The 17,304-nt window shown below is 41.4% G+C and overlaps 1 long non-coding RNA gene across 2 annotated transcripts in view; it reads right to left on the bottom strand.

Moving 5' to 3' along the window:
- Nucleotides 1-2,957: 2,957 nt before the first annotated feature.
- The window catches only part of LOC137370938 (uncharacterized), a 31,416-nt gene continuing 17,069 nt past the window's right edge, over nucleotides 2,958-17,304 (bottom strand). The window contains exons 1-3 of one of the 2 annotated variants that reach the window (XR_010975145.1): nucleotides 9,097-9,202; nucleotides 7,322-7,362; nucleotides 2,958-6,562 (exon numbers count right to left, since the gene is read on the bottom strand). This is a non-coding gene — a long non-coding RNA (uncharacterized lncRNA). Of the gene's footprint in view, nucleotides 6,563-7,321; nucleotides 7,363-9,096; nucleotides 9,203-17,304 lie in introns of those variants that run through there. The other variant, XR_010975144.1, reaches the window with a different exon arrangement.

Here is a 17,304-nt window from a genome sequence, read left to right on the forward strand (position 1 = left end):
GTTTCATCAGGCCTTGGAAGACTGCAAGTGAACTTTGACTGTGTTGTATTAGAAGACCATTCATCGGGGACATAATCTGCAAGGACCTTTTTTTCCCTATTTTTTGGTCAGCTAATTTAAAACCAAGTATATGTATGCAAATGCGGGAGTTAGATTTTTAAATAAGAAGTTACAAGGTCTTTAGATATTGGTGTATCTTAATAGTGTTTACATTTTTTTTCGTTTTTTTAATAAATAGTTGATTTGTTGATATCTAGATACCTGGTTTGGTTCGCTTCATTCGGGTTACTAGATTGTTCAATTTGGCTGCTTTTTTTCTCATTTGGGAAAGTTTAAAGAAATATGATGTGATCTATGGAGCAATGGGACTGAATTGACAGCACGTTGTTCCCACCGCGATCAGAACCATATATTTTGATTGGGGGCTTTGTCCTGAGTGGTCGTAACACATGAGACCTTTAACTTCCATTCCCTTAGGACAATGTTTGGGCCTCAGAGGCTTCGGGCTTCTCCTCAGGTACAATCCAGTTTCTGCTCCTCTGATCAACAGCAAGACGTGGAGGAGGGCCTGGTCAGAAATGTTCTTGGGTAATGCCTGATTATTAGGCTGGGCTAGGAAAACCATCGTGCCTTCTCTCCTCACTGACAATGCTTAGCTCAAATATGCTCCAGCATTAACTCTCCATGGTACTTCAGTCTGGCTGCTCTGATGGCACACATGTTTTGCAAACATGTTGCCTTTCACTCCAAAAAATTCACTTTTCCTTGTTGCATTTAAAGCAATAACACCTCCAAAGCAGCACCTTAGAAATCACAGAATCACAGAATTGTTACAGTGCAGAAGGAGGCCATTCGGCCCATCATGTCCGCACCGGCTCTCTGAAAGAGCAAGTTCCTCAGTTCCATTCCCCTGCCTTCTCCCCCTAACTGCAGCACCAGCTTTCTGGCCATTTTCATGAATCATATTTTAAATCCAAAACCCCAATAAAGAACTGTACTGTTTACAAACTTGTGGGAGTGGCTTAGGGAATAGGATTGACTGGCAGGAGTTTCGAGCCAGGCTAACCTGACTAAGGTGCATTCGTATGCAAATGGAGATTTCACACTGACAGGCTGGGTGGAAGGAACCCAGGAAGATTCACGTCATCACCATTTAACATGATTATTGGAAACAATACCCCAAGAGGTAACTCAATAAAGCACAGTCACGACTCAGTCCCAACTGAAACGGGTGGGAGGCAGGAGATGGCCGGGCCATTGTCTTCCAGGAGATAAGTCAGTTAAGTGAGATCAGTTTGAGATTGAAACCCATTACCTGCTAATGGGAGCCGTCAACTCAGGAAACGACAGACATTCAGTAGTCAGCACTCATTGTCTCTCCGAGTGCCAGGCCTGGGAGTGGGAAAACAAAATATCATTTTTCACAAAGATTTCAAAGATTATGAGTCACTCCAGGCCATGACGGGGTGGGGAGAGGGCCAGACAGATCACCTGAGTCAATACATCGATCAGTACGGCGGCGCAGTGGTTAGCACCGCAGTCTCACAGCTCCAGTGACCCGGGTTAAATTCCGGGTGCTGCCTGTGTGGAGTTTGCAAGTTCTCCCTGTGTCTGCGTGGGTTTCCTCCGGGTGCTCCGGTTTCCTCCCACATGCCAAAGACTTGCAGGTTGGTAGGTAAATTGGCCATTATAAATTGCCCCTAGTACAGGTAGATGGTTGGGAAATATAAGGACAGGTGGGGATGTGTTAGGAACATGGAATTAGTGTAGGATTAGCATAAATAGGTGATTGATGTTCAGCACAGACTCGGTGGGCCGAAGGGCCTGTTTCAGTGCTGTATCTCTAAACTAAACTAAACTAAACAGTACTGGCTCTTCTCTCTTCTCCTCCACATCAATCTACAGTGAGTCTCCCAAGTGGAGATCGGCTCGATTCAACGGAGCACCGCCAGAAGCTGAGGGCTGCTCTTCATCCCTCATCAACGGACCTCGACTCAAACTGGAATTCTGCATCAGCGGTACAGAACCAGGAGCGAGATGTACAGGAAGAAGCTGCAAGCAACACAACGGGCAATCGGGGTGAGCCTGCGCCTACACATCCACAAGACCACTTAGCTGTGTGAGGGGATGATTGTAAGTCCCAACCAAACCTTAGAAGGGTTTAGTGCTGGGGGTCCTACATTTATTTCACGGGACGGTTCTTTTATTAGGCTGTGGTAATTTAGCACAGCAGGGCTTGTTGGACAAGCCAGGGTTGTACTGTTTTGTACTGTTTGCGAGTGTTATAGTTAATCTTATTAAACACAATATGGTTGAGCCCGAAAAACGTGGGTCCAAGTCTGATCTGTGCATATAATCCCTATCATCCAGAACTTGTAGTAAGAGGTGTGCTTTCGGTATGCTGGAGAAAACCACTTGCATAACCCTGCACATTCTTCCTTTTCATATTACTAGTATTGTTCTGCCTCTGTGCCTTGCGACTGCCACATTTTGGGGGGGAATCTTAACCTCCAAAAATAGACAGATTTGATTGAATGGTGGGTTGTTAAAGTATTGAAAGTCTGATTCCCGACCCCAACCTGTCACCAACCCACCTACTTTTGGTTTTAACGGAAGTGGGACAGAGGGTGAACAGTCAACCCACTCCAATGAGACATGTTGGCACTTTAAATATTATAATGAGGCTGCATTCCTCATTTTTATTGACCATTTGAAATTTAATGCTGCAATGTGTTTCCCGGTCTTCAGGAAACCTGACAGCTGAACTCAGGCAAAGGAGGTAAGTGCCTTTCCACTTACCGGCTGGATCCAGCCTGCGTACCTGGCTAACAACCATTGATTGGACAACCCTGTTGTGCCTAATACGCACTTGCTCTTAAAGAATCCACGGAATCCGATCGGTGAAAGGTATATCAATATTTTATTCACACACTAAACCATCAAGTACAAGCTCTCACTATCTTGCACAGTATACTACCCGCCAAGGCACGAGGTGATCAGTCTCGGACTTGCGGCTGCTCTCCTGTTCTCTGAGCCCTTGACTCAGAGGTATCTTCTCGAGTGTTCTCCACCAGGGTTCCCGTGCCTTTCCCAGTTTCAGTCAGGGGTTAAATCTTGCTTCCAAGACCCTCCCCTCTTACTTACTCATAGGGATTTGGTACATTGAAATAATTCCTTATTTGGCTCAGTGAGAACCCGTTCAACATTTTACAGTTTCCCATTGTTTACTATGAGTCTAATCATATCTGGTGTCCATGACGACTCCTTTATCTGCTACTTGCAAGGACAGTATCTGAGATCATCAATATGTCTTTTCTATACCATCTACAATTCCTTGGCCATCCATGTGCTGTGACCCCTTTCTACCCAGCCCCCTATGCTATATCACACTGTTCATTGTTCTGTAACTAGCCCCTTTGCTTCAAATAAGTTCTCATATGTTTTTACTATATGTGTTTTTACTGGGTCTACAGTCCCCCCTTTGATCCTGCAGGGCTATGCCCAAGGGATCACAGTCTCATGTCTCTTAAGTAGTACACTTGTGTAATTACAATTTCATTTTCAAAGTAAAAGCATAAGCAGTGTATTGTTAAAGAAAGCACAATTTAAGCATCACTATTGCATAATCAATCAATTGTGTGAACATAATACCATTGCAATTTCATTTTTAGAGTACATTGATCATTCATTAATTCATTTTAAGTATACATGAATAGGTTGTACAATTACCCTCGTGTTACATAACTAATTGTCTATCTTTTTATAGAGCAAGTTCAAATACTGATTGCCTTTAAGGTAGCTGTCCAACCTGCGTTCATACATCCTCTCACATTGCTTAATTAATTTCTTAAGTTTCCAAATTAAGTACGTCAAATATATCACCAGAATACCCAAAACCACTATCAGGACATGGGAGATATTTCTAAACCGGGGGTGTATCTGCACATTTGACCTCCATAAGTCCTCCCACCAAGTAGAATCGTTTATCTCGTCAATCTCATCTTGTAGCATCTTCGACTGTTCCAGATTGTAGTACACTACAGCAATGGCTTCTCTCATTACCCAAGTATGTGGGCAATGGCTGAATAGTATATTCGTATTCCCAGAGGTAATTTATCAAGTTCTCTTTAATACTTTCTGTCACAGTTATCGTTTCTCTCTTTCGTTTATGTATGTCTACCAACTCCATCTTTCCTACTCTGGTTGGTATTTGTGGGTTGAAACAGAACGTACTGTTGCTCACTGGACAAGTCCGGTTATGTCTATACTGGTACTCCTTCACCGTGGTGGTTAAGCAATATCTCCCCTTTCCCATATAGGCGATATGGGTTAGCCCTGACAGCGCTTTCCTAGCTTCCATGGTGCAATTTACAGTGGCATTAAATCCACATTTTGACTCTGCTGTTTTATATATAGGATGAAGACATATGACCACCTCGTTTTTCAGACTACACTCAGACAATGTTGTTCCAACTATCTCGTTTCCAATTTCCACAACATAGGGTAATATATCATAGTATTTTATGTAATCCTTTCCCCTTATCACCCCTATATTTTCTACTTCATATAACTTCATCCCTAACTTATCTCTCAGAATTACAGAATTATTCCAATACTCATAGATCTTGTATTTACACACTCCTGACCTTTCCATACCTTAAGTTTTCTGAGTTGGCACCTGGTAATTTTATCATTTGTGTGACTAGCTAAGTACTCCAACTGGGTGTCATTTATCCAAACTGGCACCTGTCCCTCATCAATTTGCCTCAGATTTTCTCGAATTTGTTCTAACATCCACAAACCGCATATACTACAAACACTTTCATTATCTGAAATGTCATGGACCTCCTTTACCTTTTCTATTATATCATTAATAGTATGAACATGACTTTCCAGTACTCTCACCAGTCCTGTCACTGTGTTCGTCAAATCCTGTCCTACTTTAGCTACACCACTCTGTTCCTTTTGTTCCTTTGTCAAAATATCTGACTGAGAGTTCTAACCTTCTGGTCCACGCTTTCCAAATCTATAGTATTGACAATTGGAGTTCCTGTATTAAAGACTGTGGCTGCATCATTCACTAAACTATGTTTACGTCTCTTTCCCTTCATTATTCCCTCATCACCAAATTCTTGTCTCAGCAATTGTTGTAGTAATACCTTGTACAACTCTTGGGTCTTCTCAGGGCACCAGTCAGGTAGCTGGATATCTGAGATATTAAATATTACCGGTACCAACTCAAGCTGTATATTATCACATACATTTTATTAGTTTTTATTATTGCAAGTCCATTTTCTGGTCCTACAGTTAAGGCAGGGCAAGGGAGATCAGTCACTTGTGGCTGCTGGGTCGTAACTTACTCGTTAGTATTTTGGATGTGGGGGTAACCATGGGGGTTGGTGTTTCTTGTCCATTTAATCTCACGACCTGGAATAGGAACTGTCCTTTTTTATTTTCCCCAACACAATAGAGCCAATAGCCCTTTTCATTGTGTGGTTTCACACATATTGATTGGTTTTTACAGTCTTTATCGTCGCACTGCCATACGGGGAACTCGGGGCCCCTGGTGGGTCCCTTTTGGGCATTCGAAACATACCCACTATCCGAAAGTAACATTTACAAGACCCACCACAATTCGTCCCTGAGTCTGGGATGTCCATCCTCCTGTACATGTAATCCACATCCTGTCTGCCCAATGCCATCCTCCCCTGTAGAGGCACAGTCAACAAAAAGTTTGATTGCTGGTTTGATTGCAGGCTGCTTCCCTTGTACACCCCCAATGATTTTGACACAAAAGGTCCCTTGAGGGCCTTTGCTGTCAAAACCTGACACTCATGGGGTTCGCCCTGGTAGATTAAATTGTCCACCAGGCATGTAGTAGTTCTTATTTAGGAGATTATATAAAGGGGCTGGCTTTAAGGCAAATCCATCGGTATGGTTCCTGCGATACCCAACAAGGCCCAAAAATGATCTCAGAGCCTTTGTATCTGGTGGTAGGGGGAGTTTGAGGATTATCTGTACTCGCATCTGCTCTATCTCATGCTTTCCCTGTGTTATTACTATTCCCAAATAGGAAACCTTTTCCTTCATTATCTGTGCCTTTTTAAGCTTAACTTCTGGAGGAAGGTGGAATATCGACGGACTATTCTGAAAACCCTGGGGGAGACACATCCAGGTGTACTGTTGCCCCTGGAACGTAAACATAAATTTATATTGACATTCTTGTGCCAGCGGTATGGACCAGAACCCATTGTTAATGTCCAACACAGTAAACCACTTCGACTGTTTTTATTTGTTTTCTAAAACTTTCTTTATCCTCTTAAATGTCAGATAAATTTCCCTTTGAGTGCTTTAAATAACCACTCATATCAATTAAGTTGTGTTTATTAATTCCAATTTCCGATGCTGACAGAAGTGTTTGCAACTATCTCTCCTCAAGCACTTTCTCTCATTGATAAAGATGCTGTGACGTGTTGTCTGCAATTCAGTTCTTAAATTCTTAAAGCTGCTGGATCTCTTGCTGTTGCATCAGTTCTCATGTGGCCTTGGAACCTTCCATCACCTGCTTAAAAAAAACAGAAAGAATCAATTGTGGCTCTGCCCCTGAGCCCAATGGGTGAAGCTGTCCAATTATATCTGTCAATTTAGAAATTTAAGATTTAATAATGTCCAATATGTGTAAGTTTTACTCTCAGCAATGCAAACATTGTGTGGTGGATTAAATGAAAAAACAATAGCTGCAGCAGGGTTAATTTCTTTGTTTGTCCCCAACGGGGCAGAGCAAAACATTCTCAGCTGCCTCACTTTACGTAACCTATTTTTTCTGATCGAAAAGAAGTACACTCCATTTTAAACTTTTTTTTCAATCCTTTTGGTATCCTTAGGGTTTGAAAGCAACAAAATAATCAGTAACATTATCACCTTCAAAGGAAAGGATCTCCATCAGGAAAGACAGCATTTTAGATTAAACTGCAATTGTTTTCAAACTTTTAGCATCTTTTGTAAGTGTTTTCTAATCCCAGGATTTTTTATAACAAAGATGATTCCAAATTCCAATTCACTGCAATAAATATTTAAAAATCAAAACTGCCAATGTTATATGAATGAGTCTTATGTCTGGAATTAAAGACTCCCCCAAAACTTGACATAATAAACTTGAATGTTCATTGCGGCCACAAATGAAATTACCCGTTTTTTCAACTTAACAGGTCAATTAACCTTAATAGTATAAACTTAATTCAGACTTATTAACTTAAAATACTTATTAACTACACACAGAACAGAATAGCACATGCTTTTTTTTTAAAGATAGGTAAATTACATCATTTTTCTTGTTCTTCCTTCAGGCGCATTTTCAAATGTCTGTAATAAAACCAAAAACCAAAGAAAAAGTTATTTAACATTCTTATAACAAAAGATTTAACACCAGCTTCTTAAACAAACTTTAAACAGACAGAATCTTTCCCATATCTCATTTGTTTATCCTTCTCTCCCTTAAATCAATATCCAATTCCTGACATTTGCTACTTAAAACAGTCAGTAAAACATGTCTTTAATTTAAACTCCAAAAAAAACAAGAACAGATTTTAAACTGGAACTCCAATTAAAGCAGTGTTTTAAACTTCAAATTGGATTTCTGCCAGACATCTTCAGACCTTCAAGGATGAAGCTTATCTCTTAGAAAATTGTTCATTGCCTTTTCACAGTTGCAAAACCAACTTTTAAAATAAAAATAAAACTTTAACTTAAAATATAATTCAATTTTATACCCATTCCTGGGTGCACAGTCTTAAATTGAAATGAATACACTCAACAATCACTTTTCACACTCATTCAATTCCAAACAACTTAGAAAATTGATTCCTACAATGGGTTATGAATTCAAAGTACCAAAATCTCTGTCAAATTCCCTGTTCCGATGCCAAGGAACACACAGGTTCAACTATTTAACAACCAAAATAGGTTCCCACAAAATATACACGTGTAAAAATAGAAAAAGTAACAGACTCATGCTTTCATCATTAAGGCCAGACAACAAAGAGTTAGTTCTACAGAACACAAGCTGCAAATCCCAAGGACATTCATTTCATTCGGGGAAGCTTCCCACATTCACACATTCGAATCAAAAGACACAGTAACTTGTTTTTATTCACTTGAAATTTCATTGAAACATAGTTTTTTTTCGGTCACTCTGATATAAACTTTGTCACGGAGCCATTTGAACTTATCTGCCAAGTTGGCCCGATTAAAATCGTCATTGTCATCATCCTCCCTTTCCGCAAAAGTGCATATTATGCCCCTCTGTGCTGAGAGTTGAGACTGTATTTTACTTATCTCTTGCTGACATTTGGTATGATCTACTGGCTGGTACACCTGCTCCTTCTGTGAGTGGTGCAGAACAGTCAATGCAGTCCGTAAGTCAGAGCACTTCTGTTCCACTCCTGTAAGCTGTTCCTTCGCCTTGTCCGCTTCCCTCTCAGCCTTATTACGACTGTACTCCGCCTTTTCAGCCTGAAACTGGAGTTGGATTAAATGCACTACCTGTGCTGAAATAACTGTTTCTGCCTTCAGGGCCCTATCACGCCACTCATTCTTTTCTTTTTCTGACTTTTGCAACTCCTGCTTCAATCGTTCAACTTCATTCTCTTTTTCATCTAATTCCCTCATACAAGCAGTGGCTTTCACTAACTTAGGTGCCTGTTTGGCTTGGTGGGTATGCACATCCTCCTAATGCTGTACCCCAAAGGACCCTTCGCCCGTGTACTGTTTAACTGCAAACTCTATCCACGAGGACCACTTGCCCTTCATATATTTCTGGAGCTCCAACTCTCACTCTGGCCTGGCCAGGTCCATAATTACTCAAAGGTTCAACAATCCGATCTGTCAGACTCGTAACTTTGTTTATAATTTAGTTCGAACTCAGCGAGGCTATTCAAGATAACTTTAAATAGCATTACATCCGAGTCCCTGTTCAGGCGCCAATTATGTTGTGCCTAATACGCACTTACTCTTAAAGGATCCACGGAATCCAATTGGTGAAAGGTATATCAATATTTTATTCACACACTAAATCATCAAGTACAAACTCGCACTAACTTGCACAGTATCAAGAATCATCAATGTACAAGCTCTCACTACTTGCACAGTATACTACCCGCCAAGGCACGAGGTGATCAGTCTCAGACTTGCGGCTGCTCTTCTCTTTTCTGAGCCCTTGACTCAGAGGTATCTTCTCGAGTGTTCTTCCCCAGGGTTCTCGTGCCTTTCCCAGTTTCACTCAAGCGTTAAATCTTGCTTCCAAGACCCTCCCCTCTTACTTACTCATAGGGATTTGGTACATTGAAATAAAGATAATTCCTTATTTGGCTCAGTGAGAACCCGTTCAACATTTTACAGTTTCCCATTGTCTACTATGAGTCTAATCATATCTGGTGTCCATGACGACTCCTTTATCTGCTACGTGCAAGGACAGTGTCTGGGATCATCAATATGTCTTTTCTATGCTGTCTACAATTCCTTGGCCATCTGTGCACTGTGACCCCTTTCTACCCAACCCCCCTATGCTTTAACACACTGTTCATTGTTGTGTGGCTAGCCCCTTTGTTTCAACTGAGTTCTTATGTGTTTTTACTTTATGTGTTTTTACTGGGTCTACAGTCCCCCCACTCCTGACCCTCTGGATTCCTCCGCCGCCAATCTCCTCCCCAGGCCTCTGATTTCTCTGCCCATTTACCCCCCCAGGGCTTCAACCTCCCCACTGAGGCCTATGATCCACTCCCTCCCACTGAGGCCTCTGACTTCCCCCGCGGCATCTTACAACCTCCCATCCCCTCAACCTTCAGGAGCCGAGAAACAGACTTCCCCTACCTTGGGACTGGATCCCCCCCACCTTCCCTCATGGGATCAGCTCTACACCACCACCACCACCCCACCACCCTCCCCAAGGTGCAGATCTACCTGGTCCTGAGGCCTCTTTTGTACTGCCCCCTTCCCAATGGAGGCCGGCGGGGAACCTGTCATTGACATGCACACTGTGGAGTTAAAACCACACAGAATGAGGAGGAACCCAACTTCTAGGTTCCCCACGCTCTACTAGACTCCTATGCCTAGAGGATCAGCTAAGTTAAATCAACCCCCACCTCCCCCCCCACCCCCCACTTTGTATTTCCTTTTTAATTCCTTTAAGATAACAAGGCAATTGTTCCTGACACTGTGGGCCAGCTATGCTGAAAATTTACTAAATGAGCTAATCTCTCATAATGTCTTCAGATGTTTAGCATGTTTAAGGTGATCTGTAATTGCAAGTTGTAGTGTGAAAATCCTTTAACCAGGGCTTTCAAGCTTTTTTGTCATGAATCATATAGCTGTACACTCTGGAGCCTTTAGGATCGTGTTCAAGTCCACACTTCCGTTAATTTGTATCTCAAGTTGCTGATACTAAGAGATCATGCTATTCTGATTTAAGATTTATCTAACAATAAAACAATAATACTAAAAATAACACTTTTTAAATCTCCATGTCCATAAAATTCACAGGCTGACTTGTTAGGCCCCAATGGGGGAAAGCACGGAGGCGGATGGGCACATAAATTCATGCCACTGGCCAGTGTGCCAGTTTCCCAGCACAGGAAGCCTTGTCCTGCAAGCGGCGGGTAGCCAATTCAGCTGGTTAAAGGACGATTTAGGCCTATTGTCGGAGGCCAACTGGAATTATCTAGTCGGCCTCCAGGTCCCCAGAAGCTCTGTGGAGGGCCTTTCCATCTGCCATGGTGGCCTGGCTGTTAAGGGCTTTTTTTATTTTAACTTAAAAAAAAGTTGGAGATAGGGCACCTCCACCTTAGGACGCCTTCTGTCTCACTGACCTGAAAAGGCATCCTGCTTCTTCATCAGTGCTAGACGATCCCCTATCGGCCCTCCAGTTTCAAGAGCCTGCTGGCCATGCTTAATTGGATGTCAAGCCCGCCTTCTGGCAATTAATTGGCCAATCGGAGAAAATCACGGCCGGGTGCCTGCTCCCTACACAGTGCTGGTTTCTGATTCCCATTTGACCATGACGGCAGAAAATTTTGCCCCAACTGGAATAAAACATGAATAAGAAAAAGCACAAAAAGGACTGATTTGCCTGGCCTTCGAGGGTTGGATTGGCAAGGCTTGGGTTGCACAAATAGTCCTTGGGCTACAGAATGGACATCCCTGCTTTACCTGTTATTTCAACTGAGGTATTAACCATTTTAACCTTTCGCTGTCAGAAACTCATTGCTTTCATTTGTGTTTCCAGCACTTACTTGTTATATTTCAGGCTTCCAACATTTGTATGTTTTCTGTTTAACAAGAACAAATCTATTTATTGAGCTGAAAATAAAACTCTGTCCAGTCTTTATTCAAAGAAGGAATTTTTAAACAACTAAATCTTAGAAAATTAGTCATTATAGAAGAATTTTTCAAATGAGCATTTATACTTGAGGACTAATTAATTTTGTGATTTCAATTTGAGGCTGGCAACTCCAAATTGTGTCGATAGCACATATGAAAATATGGTTAATAAACTTCTCATGAGGTTTGAAGATTTATTGCACATGAGCTGTTATGGCCCAGAGAAAGACAGGGAGAATTTGAACATGTGTAAGCATGTCGGTTTGGGTGCGAGTGAGTGGTGAAATGCCAGAAACAGGTAAACATGTCGGGAAGTCGGCTCCAAACCACTGACTTCCGCATTTCACTGCATTGTGTTAGGCTGCGTGCGTGCAACCCCCTTGGCAGTAGCGGGGGTTGTCAACTTCAATATGTTTGCGCTGGTGTGCTCAAGATTCTGGGTAGCTGCCATAATGTTTTATCCTACGGCAGTCCACCCTCCCAACATCTTCACACCTGAAAGAAGAGCTATCAACTGGCTGCTTGGAAATAAGTGATATGCGTTTTAAAATTAGCTGATAACACCTCTCAGAAGCCCAAGGCATGAGGCACAGGAGCGATACAATGCCATATGACCACCAGATCTATAATCGAATAAGCTATCGGCATGCTGAAGATGTGCTTCAGGTCCCTGGACAGATCTGGAGCTGCCCTTCAGTGTGCACCAGCCAGGATCTCCAGAATGGTCATCGTATGTTGCACTCTGCACATTATGCAGCAGCGAGGTTTGGAACTGCAGGAGGAACAAGGCACAGAGCACACAGCCTCCTTGGAGGAAGATGAGTGGGATGGGGAGGAGGAGGCGGAAGGTGAAGTGGGCAATGCACCATCGGTGGCACATATCGTTGCCTGGGATGCACACGATGCCCTTATTATTGCAAATTTCACTTAGGTTTCACCATACGCTCATCTAACAGCCCCTTGTAATAGATTCTTTTCTAACCCTCCCCATGCATCTCCCAACCACCCCAAGGCACTAACACAAAGCAGCCATGCAAGAGACCAAGTGGCCCTGTAAGACTTTGTGCTTTCTAAAACTCTCAATCTACTTAAAGTTCATCTTGTTCGACGAATTACAAGAGAACACACTGATGACTCACAAAAAAAAGTTATGTTTGAGGGGCTTAGTTTATTTTGTACCCACGATTGCAGATTTAAAACGGGCACCAAATTAAAATGATTATACGAAAATGAAAATGGTTACAGATTTAACAGATTGAGAAAGAGGAGGAAAGGAAAATGATGATGAAAAAACTATTTTACTGCTCTCACTCCCAGCAAATGAATGCTTCACCGATATCTAGCATTTGAATTCTCAGATATGTCCCCACCCACCCCCCCCCCAGCAAGTAAATGCTTCACCTAGATCTAGATCAAATATGTTATTAACTATGGTCACACAATCATCCAAAGTGGCCAGCTCCTGTGGTTGTAGATTCTTCTCCCGATGATCAGCCAGGCTCTCTCCTTAAGATCGCCTTCTGACAATTCCACTGGGGTCTCCTTCCCCTAAGTGCAGTAAAGATCTCCAATATGTTCAACCTTTGATACCTTTTTTCAGGGGATAGGGTTAGGTTATTATGTTGACAGACCATACCATTCTATGAAGCTTCTTTTAGAAGCACAATACCCAATTATAATTCTGCACCTTCCTTGAGATAATATGATTCCATCAATGTATGTGTGGTCAGCATCCTGTGAAGACAAGCATGATTTGCATATGCAAACCAGGGGGTGCCTAATATTTGTTTCAGGCTGCCTTTCCAAAATTTGATCACGCATGACAGTAGCATGCACTGTGCATGCCGCGATACGTTTTTTCAAATGTTTACCAGTCAAACCAATGTTCCTTAATGGGAGGCTGCCAGGAAAGGGAAAATTTAAACTTTTTTGCTTACCCTACTGTGGAATCAGTAGGAGCAGGAGTTGTGCAGTGATCACGTGCCAATTTGGATGTAATCCAATTTCTAGACTGATGATTCCTGAAATTGCTTTGAACCATGTCATAACAACTTGCTGAAATCTGCTTGCTGTTGTCCTGATTTTGTCTCAGTCCAGACTTTAAAGGGAATGGGCAGATTACCAGCCTGTCTTGCCTATATAAAAACAAAATTGCAACAAATGCATAGTGATTTTCCTGTTGGAATGATAAGTTTATAGATTCTTGTAGGGGTAATTTAGCTTGCTTCAAATGTAGTATGGAGGTAACTACATTTGCTGCAGGCAGTTGGAAAACACAAGCTGAATTTGCATACAAATAAGCTTGTTTTTTTCACTGCAAGAGTTAGCTCCGGATGAAAGGTAAATAAAATGGGTAATTTTAGCTTTGACGTGTCTGCTCACACGGATTTTTTAAAAAATCTGTAGGTGGCAGCTGTAGGATGGTATATCACTTTGTATCAAATGTTGCGCAGAATAGCATATAGAATCACTAACCTCTGTGCATAACATATTTTTAATGAAAGGAATCTTTTATAAAGAAGTTTCCATATAAGACCCACAGTATCATATTGTCCACCGTCGTCAAGCCCAAAGTTTCTTTAATACCTGTTAAAATGTCTTCTGGCACTGAATTTCCATGCGCCTCAACCCCATCCAACTGGCAGGGGTGGCGGGGGGGCACCTAAGTTACATGGGATTGGCAAGTGTCTGTGCCAATATGGATAAGTCCTTGGTATCAACCTACTCCATGCAGCTGGAATATCAAAAGCCAGCCCACCATTGGGGTGGTGATTTTCAAGACACCCCGCCCCTAAAACACTATTTTGCTCTCACTCAGCCCCCTGTGCAAGAGTTTTTTCTTAAAGTCTTTATCCTTTTCTCAAGACTCACAGACAACTCTCCTGCCCTGAGCTTTGTCCCCTCCGGTGGGCCCATTTGTGCACATCTGGAGAAGGTTTGCTTATTTTTTTCTATTATCTGTAACACATTAAAATCAGTATAGGTTTTAGGAGCATCATTTTGCACATAGTTAAGCATCTTCTATGGATTTCTGCCATGTTAAAATATTAACACTTGTCTGTCACCATTCCCTTTCTTCTAGGTATTCTCTCAGTAATATTTTCCATTGCTGAATAGAATTTCCTCTGTGTTATTTTTAATTTATTATTACCTTATTTTCCTTATTTTATAAAAACTAAATGAAAAAAATATTTTGATACATTGTAGATGTGATATCCAAGTGCACCAGCCTCCCTTACTAAGTTTCACTGATCCTCTAGATCAGATCTCCAAGCTATGCCTGGATGGCTCTCCCGTCTGTCATTCTTAAACTACAAATGCTTGAAGTATTTCTCTTTCAATCTTTATCTAAATTTAATTACACAAACTAAAACTTAAATATTTCCCTAAGTAAAATAACATCAATCATCATTTCACTGAAATGTTACATTTTAATATTAAAATTAAATTTTATTATTTTACTCAGCCAATGGAAGGAAACATTGCAGGCAGCAAGACTGTACATGTTGCAACTGTTTCTTGGCTTGTCACACAATAGGCATGCAGCAATGGATGACTTGGGCGTGATAACACTGGAATGGCGCACTGGAGAGGCAGCACAGTCATAGCAGATGGCAGATGATGGACTACACAGGAGCAGTGTGGATGGCTTTAACAGTTACGTGTAAAGTACAGAATATTTCCTCTGACTCACCATGGTTAAAGCCACAGGAAATCAACTTGTCATATATGAAAATTCTTGCACTTACTGTTCTCACACTTTCTTACTTCTTGTTTCATGGTTTTCTCACCTCTTGTGGAATTTCGTTTTGCCTGCTTACATTACTTTTAATAGGTAATGTTATAACATTTGTCAAAATAACTCTTATATTTACCCCATTTGCCTTATCTACTCCCTTGAGAACATTTTATTTTTAAATGGCAAAATCCTGAACCTCGGCCAATTTTGCCTCTTCCCAGCCCTCCCTCATACCTAAACCCCCATAGTCTGTGTCTCTTTTTGGTGCCAACCCCAGCCTAAGTCTTCGCTCCCTGCTCATTCTACCCCTGCATCAGCCCATCCTCACATTTCCAGTATCCCACTCCCAGTGCTACCACCATGACTATGTGATGTATACCCTTGTCAAGTCTGTCACCTTAGGCCTTGATTTTTCTCCCATACCAGAAATTCTTCTTATGCTGTACTTATGGTATATTGCAATAAACATAAACATAGGAAACAAAGGAAGATGGGAGGTGGGAATAAGGATTAGAAGTCAGAAGGGGAAAGGCAACTGAGATGTGAAGGAGGACAGAAAGCACATGTGGGGTGAAAAGGGGTGAGGGGTATGGAGGGGTTAAGTAGGAGTGAGAGGCAAATTTTGGAAGTAAGGGAAGGGAAGGTGCATTGGAAGATCAGGTACATAGGGAAAAGATAGAAAAATGAGAGTGAGATGATCAATGAAAGTGGGAGCGAAACTGGGGGTGAAAAGATGGGGCAGTGATAGTTAATACATGTCACAAGGGAGAAGGAAGAAACATTTGTAAGTGATTGATAGTAATATGCAAAAATAATTGCATCTAGCATGCACTTACTGATTGTCACCGACTTCACCTATAATGCCACACCTACACTCACAATACTCACATTCTTCCCATCATCCTTGTTAATTGACTCAAAATCTAACAGCAGCAAATCTGAGCTGAAAAAGTTGGGAAAAACTAATCAAAAGTAAGACAAGTGGCTACAGAACTGACAATGAGTGGCTATTAATGGCGTATAACACAATCAAATGTGAATTAACAGTCAACTGCCAGCAAAAAAAAAGAAGAACCAATTGAATCATGCAAAACACCTGCTGAAATTTTTTTATTTGCTTTTTCTTCTTAGTAACTGAAATTTCTCAGCTCTAAATTTCCTCTCAGGCACAATGGTGGTGGCTCTTTGCTTAGTTTTCCTCTGACTCAGTCCACCTTCTGGGGTCAGAGTATTTACATATTTTGAATGTGCGCACATGCCATCTAGAATGCATTTGCGATGCCACCTTGAGTAGAAGGGAAGAAACCTGGGACAGTGCCTTACTGCAGCATAACTGGCCACATGTGTGTTCGAATAATGACTAAAAAGTTTCTCATTTTTTAAAATAGGCCAGCTTCTGTAGTGCAGTCAATTGAACTCTGCAATCATTTTGCAGCAGGGGAACCCCAGCAACCAGTAACACTAAGAATACAGTATACAGTTGTCCATTGGTCCCATCATTCTGAGGCTGTAAATATTGGGAATTATATTGAATGATTACACATTACTAATTTCAATTAAACAAAAAGATGCAATCTTCCAGATTTGACAGCGGGGCATTTAATGGAGCAATTGTCCATGCAAAGTGATCAATGTATGAACAGCTAGAAACACCGTACTTCTCTACAATGTAGTTGTTTCAGTAGTCAAAACAGGTAATCCGACCATGGCCAAGATCATCACAATTTAGCTCTTTAATAAGTAGGAAATGTGCTTCTTTGCTTTTCATTTAAATTAACAGCCAATCCAATGTGACATTTCATGTAATAGCCCAAAAGTTATTGTGAAACATTTGTTTCAGGAACATTGACATATCAGTATATCACAATATCAGTACTAAACTAGAACGCAAGTTTGAGAGATCGCCTACAGTGCAATCAAATTTCTGTCACCCACTAAATATGGTGGGATGTCAGGGAATGTTTCCATCATATGAAGAAAGCAACAAAACTAAAACAGGCCTTCAACTGTCAGGCAAAAAAAACCATGGGTGATGGGCTTCAGGTATTTGAAGTTCACATACAACTGGAAGAAGTTACGATAGAATTCTTTAACTTAGAGTTTGGAATCAGTAATTTAGGCTGACACTGCCATGTCTGCATCATGAGATGAGGTATGGGACTGAGATGAGTAATGCTACAGAAGTGGAAGTA

Source organism: Heterodontus francisci, chromosome 6, assembly GCF_036365525.1.
Source record: "Heterodontus francisci isolate sHetFra1 chromosome 6, sHetFra1.hap1, whole genome shotgun sequence".
Lineage (NCBI taxonomy): Eukaryota > Metazoa > Chordata > Chondrichthyes > Heterodontiformes > Heterodontidae > Heterodontus > Heterodontus francisci.